The sequence below is a fragment of the Henckelia pumila genome, chromosome 1 (genome assembly GCF_033568475.1).
Source record: "Henckelia pumila isolate YLH828 chromosome 1, ASM3356847v2, whole genome shotgun sequence".
Classification (NCBI taxonomy): Eukaryota; Viridiplantae; Streptophyta; class Magnoliopsida; order Lamiales; family Gesneriaceae; genus Henckelia; species Henckelia pumila.
Window position 1 is genome coordinate 153,644,136 of NC_133120.1, and position 6,647 is coordinate 153,650,782.

Consider the following 6,647-nt stretch of genomic DNA (forward strand, 5'->3'; position numbering starts at 1 on the left):
TAGTAATATTTTTAATTTTTATTTTTATAAAAAATTGATAAATAAAATATTTTTACACCTTATTATTATTATTATTATTATTATTATTATTAATATTATTATTATTATTATTATTATTATTATTATTATTATTATTATTATTATTATTATAGAAGAGGATTCGGGGATGAGCATAGCCTCATACAAGTCCCAATATATTGAGAAAATTTTTAAAAATTCCCGAACCCGAATAATCAGCCCCGATCCCGCCCCGTTTCAGGTTTTCCCCGCGGAGACCAAAACCCCAGGGAAAATTGTCATCCATAGCACATAACGAATAATAGTATTCCAAGCACAGACTAATTGTTATTGTTGTAAATAAAAAGAGATATTGCACCGATCGAATGCAAAAGCTAAGCAATATTTTGAGATTAATGCAAGTCTCTCACAAAACAAGATCCAAATAGCATGTGTTTGCATGGAAGAACCCGGGATACATGGGTATCGATGGATTTAAGAAATGACGTGAAGACAACAAAAAACTGAGAATAAAGTACACTACGACACGAAGATTGCTTAATTGAATTCGTTCTATGTCTAAAAAAAATTAGAAAGTAAAAGAAATAAAAATGAAATGAATTCCAACCATAAAACAAATCTTATAGATCAAATGCCAAAAAATATGATTAAGGCAGAACCTAATACACTAAAATCCATATGACACCGATATGACTTCCTCATTATGTTGTCGGCGACTCCATACACGAACGAGTGCTACACATATTAATTTTTTTTCCCAGACATATGCAACTCTACAATGGATATCAATAATACAATAACAAAATCCCATTTAACATTTATACACATATATGTCAAAAAAAATATGTAAAGACTTAAAATAACAAGACGTGAAATAGATTCCGAATCGTTTTGGTCTCTTCAGAGACCGTAGAGGACAATTCACATGACATAAGAACCATATGCGGTGAATTACAGTCCACCTAATTGTGTTTCTCCTAAATTTCGATAGAAACATGTCATATCCTCTTTTTTTTCTTTTAGGTAATCTCAATGATTTCCTCGCTGGTTTCTAAGAACGCTACAAGTTTTTGGACTAAAAAAATAAAATAAAAATTTTGGTATGTATGAGAAAAAAACCAATTTGAAGGTACTTTACTACTTTCAATGTTGGGTTGCATATTCACTCTAAAAAAAGGAATCATTGGTTTAAATAAAAATATATACTTAACGAATCCAAGTGTTGACTAATTGTCATTGTTGTACATAAAAGAAATATTCCATTTAATATGGATGACATTGGGGCGCGGCGAGGACGGGGATGGGGATGCCTTCCTGATCCCCGTCCCTGAATTCAAACCCCGTCCCCATCCCCGTATACCCGAAAATATATATTATTAATAAATTTTATAATTTATATATATATATATATTATAATAGTAAATTTTATTATACAATAATAAAAAATTATTATTCAATTTTATGATAACATACATTAAATATTTTGGGTAAAAATTTTGATTATAATATTATCTTATAAAATCAATCAAATTATTTTAAATAAAAAATATCAAAAACAATAAAAATTATTATTTTAAATAAAATACTATATATAAAAAATTTATTAAGTATACATTTTTTTTCCTAAATTTGTCAAAATAAATAACAAAATATATGTATAGATTAATATTAAAAATTTATATGTTTACGTAACATGAATGCGATTCAAATAATAGATTTATGTTATAAAAAAAGTATGTTAACATATGCGGATATACTATATATAATACATAAAAATTATATAAACTAAATAAAATTAATATTTTTATTTTTATGTTTATAAAAAAATTGATAAATAAAATATTTGTACACCTTATTATTATTATTATTATTATTATTATTATTATTATTATTATTATTATTATTATTATTATTATTATTATCCGAGAGGCTCCGGGGATGGGGATAGCAGCCTCATACCAGTCCCAATATATTGAAAAAATTTTAAACATCCCCGAACCCGAATATTCAGCCCCGATCCCACACTGTTTCAGGTTTTCCCCGCGTGGACCAGAACCCGCGGGGAAAATTGTCACCCCTGGCACTTAACGAATCAAATTATTCCAAGAACTGACTAATTGCTATTGCTGTAAATAAAAAGAGATACTTCACCGATCGAATGCAAGAGCTGAACAATATTTTGAGATTAATGTCAGTCTCTCACAAAACAAGATCCAGATAGCATGTGTTTTCATGGAAGAACCCGAGCTACATGGTATCGATGGATTTAAGAAATGACGTGAAGACAACAAAAAATTGAGAAAAAATTACACTCGACACGAAGATTGCTTAATTGAATTCGTTATGTTTCTAAAAACAATTATAAAGTAAAAGGAATAAAAATGCAATAAATTTCAATCATAAAACAAATCTTATAGATCAAGATGCCAAAACATATGATTAAGGCAGAACCTAATACACTAAAATCCTTAAGATACCGATATGACTTCATCATTATGTTGTCGGCGACTCCTTACCCGAATGTGATACACGAATTAATTTTTTTTTTCCAGGCATATGCAGCTCTACAATGGATATCAATAATACAATAACAAAACCTCATTTAACATTTATACACATATATGTCAAAAAAATATGTAAAGACTTAAAATATCAAGGCGTGAAATAGATTCTTAATCTTTCTGGTCTCTTCAGAGATCATAGAGGACAATTCACATGACAGAAGAACCATCTGCGGTGACTTATAGTCCACCTAATTGTGTTTCTCCTAAATTTTTACAGAAACATGTTGTATCGTCTTTTTTTCTTTTAGGAAATCTCAATGATTTCCTCGCTGGTTACTAAAATGCTACAAGTTTTTGGAATAAAAAAATAAAATAAAAATTTTGGTATGTAAGAAAAAAAAACCAATTTGAAGGTGAAAGTAGCAAATATATATTATTAATAAATTTTATAATATATATACATAATATATTTGTAAATTTTATTATATAAAAATAAAAAAATATTGTTCAATTTTATGAGAAAATACATAAAATATATTGGGTAAAAATTTTGATTATAATATTATCTTATAAAATCAATCAAAATATTTTAAATAAAAAATATCGCAAACAATAAAAATTATTATTTTAAAGAAAATACTATATATCTAAAATTTATTGAGTATATATATATATATTTTAAATTTATCAAAATAAATAACAAAATATATGTATAGATTAATATTAATAATTTATATGTTTACGTAACATGATTGAGATTCAAATAATAGTTTTATATTATAAAAAAAGTATGTTATCATAAATGATATACTATATATAATACATAAAAATTATATAAACCAAAGAATAGTAATGTTTTTAATTTTTATTTTTATAACATTTTAAAATTAAAAAATTGATAAATAAAATATTTGTAGACTTTATTATTATTATTATTATTATTATTATTATTATTATTATTATTATTATTATTATTATTATTATTATTATGATTATTATTATTATTATTATTATTATTATTATCGGAGATGATTCGGAGATGGGGATAGCATCCTTATACCAGCCCCAATATATTGCAAAGATTTTTAAAAATCCCCGAACCCGAATATTTAGCCCCTATCCGGCCCCGTTTCAGGTTTTTTTCGCGGGGACCCAAACCCACGGAAAAAATTTTCATCCCTAGAACTTAACGAATCAAATTATTCCAAACACTGACTAATTGCTATTGTTGTAATAAAAAGAGATACTGCACCGATCGAATGTAAGAGCTGAACAATATTTTGAAATTAATGTCACTCTCTTACAAAACGAGATCCAGATAGCATGTGTTTGCATGGAAGGACCCGAGCTACATGGGTATCGATGGATTTAAGAAATGACGAGAAAAAAACAAAAAACTGAGAAAAAAGTACACTACGACACGAAGATTGCTTAATTGAATTCGTTATGTTTCTAAAAAAAATTATAATGTAAAAGGAATAAAAATGCAATGAATTCCAATCATAAAACAAATCTTATAGATCAAGATGCCAAAAAATATGATTAAGGCAGAACCTAATGCACTAAAATCCGTATGATACCGATATGACTTCCTCATTATGTTGTCGGCGACTCCATACACGAACGTGCTACACGAATTAATTTTTTTTTTCAAACATATGCAGCTCTACCATGGATATCAATAATGTAATAACAAAACATCATTTAAAATTTACACACATATGCCAAAAATATATGTTAAGACTTAAAATAACAAGGCGTGTAATAGATTCCTAATCTTTTTGGTCTCTTCAGAAACCGTATAAGACAATTCACATGACAGAAAAACCACTTGCGGTGACTTACAGTCCACCTAATTGTGTTTCTCCTAAATTTCGACAGAAACATGTTGTTAGAACCTAATGGGGGGGGGGGGGGGATTTAGGTTCTATTGGCAACTTTAGCAATTTAAAGCGATTATGCAAGTACGCAAGCGGAAGACTTAAGCAATCAAATAATAAGTGCGGTAAATAAATGCGTAATGTAAATAAAGCAGTAAAAGGGATAAGAGATGTTTATGGAAGTTCGACGATTAATCGTCTACGTCTCCCCTTCTTGGTTAAGTCGATTAACCAAGGATCCACTAGAACTTCGAACGTCTTGGTCTTGATGGCTCCAAGGATAGCCTTACAACTTGACACGATCACCGCGCCGATACAACTCAACACTCTTGGCCTTAAGGGCTCCAAGGATAGCCTCAACACTCGTAAAATACACTTGGCTTCACACACAAGTGTTTACAAAACCGAGCAACCAACTCACAAACAAACAACCCTCGATTTTACAACCCCGTATACAACTCGATATGTGAATATATTTTGAACACTCAAAAGGGGCTACAAATTTCTCAACAAATGGCTTGAATAATGCTTGAGAGGATTGAGAGACTTGAAGATGTTGGGATATGTTGAATGGCCTCGGAATGCCTCCTTTTATAGCTGAAAATTCGGCATCGATCGGAACTTCCGATCCCTGCATCGGAGCTTCCGAAATTTGAATTCTGAGACACGCGGGTGTACTGGATCGGAACGTCCGATCCACTTCGGAGCTTCCGATCGGCGCAATAAATGTGTTGTCGAGCAAAAGTCTTCCGGACAAGATTATCAGGCGGCCGTTCAAGATCGGAACGTCCGATCACGTTCGGTGCTTTCGATCTGCTTCACTTCGTTGCCTCCGATCTGCTTCCGAACAATATACTATTCTTAGAAAATGATCGGACCTTCCGATCATAGATCGGAGCTTCCTAACTTGTTCTTCGTAGCTTCCGTTCTTCATTCCAAACAATATAAAACTCCCTGAAATAGATCGGAGCTTCCGAACCCTGATCGGAGCTTCCGATCTACCCTTAGCTTTCGAAGACGCTTCTGATCATGATCGGAGGTTCCGATCTCCAATCGGAGCTTCCGATCCCATAGCAGTATACTTCTTCGAATTTTGTTTCTGATCTTGAGTATGAATTTAGTCTTAATTCATCTTGAAAATTTTAACTCTGTAATAAGCTCAATGTAAAGATTAGTAACATTTTAACCTAGTTTTGTTAATCATCAAAACATAAAGAAATAAGACTTGTTAATGCATTAAAAATATTAATCTCATAATTCGATATTTATATGCGTTTAAGGCGTAACAATCTCCCCCTTTTTGATGATCACAAAACTTGGTTAAAAACAGGAGATAAAATATACGATAATCATAAACAATTTTTTTTATAAGTAACAGAGTTTAACGGATAAACAAATTTTATCAGATAAACAAATTGTATCCCAATTAATATTTTAACCATTAATTCTTCCCCTTTGTGATAAGCAAAAAGTAATGAAACATAGAATTAAAAAATACGCAACAATTTCATTACAATAATAATTTTTTTAATACAAAGCAAGAGAAAAATTACAAATAAAAATAAAATAAAAATCTAAGAGTCATCATCATGCTGCGGAGGAGGATAGCGAGCGGCGAAGTCATCAAATCGAGTCTCCAGAGAGGCAACTCTAGCAGTCAACTCGGTAAAATGAGTGTGCATACTCATCTCAATGCGATGAAGAGTCTCGAAGAGTCGGTCGCTAGGAAATTGGTTTATTGGTGTAGGAGGAACCTCAGGAGCCTGGAAAGGAAGATCACCAATGGTAGATGCAAAGGCCTCAAAACTGGAAGAGGATGGAATATCAGTGTTGGGCAGACCAGTCGGAAAACCTTTGGTTTGGATAGAGTGAGGAAGAGAGGAAAAGTCTCGATGAAAATTAGAAATAGGAGAAAATCTAGAAAAAGCTCGACTAGGATCATCAACCCATCGAGAATACACAGGATTCCAAGATAAATCCATCCTGATAATAGACTGATGGTTGATGATATGACTCGGCTGGATTTCAAGAGAAGGGATCCCCTCAAAATCAATATCAAAACGACTCAAAATCCGGTTAATAAACCGGGCAAAAGGAAAGGAAACCTTTTTAGCCGTCATTGTCGTGTGATGCATAGTCTGCATAACAAGGCGCGGAAGGTTAAAAGGTCGAGAGGAGATGATATGAAAAAGGATATACAAATCCAGATATTTGCAAGTGGAGAGGTCTCCACTGCGGGGAACTA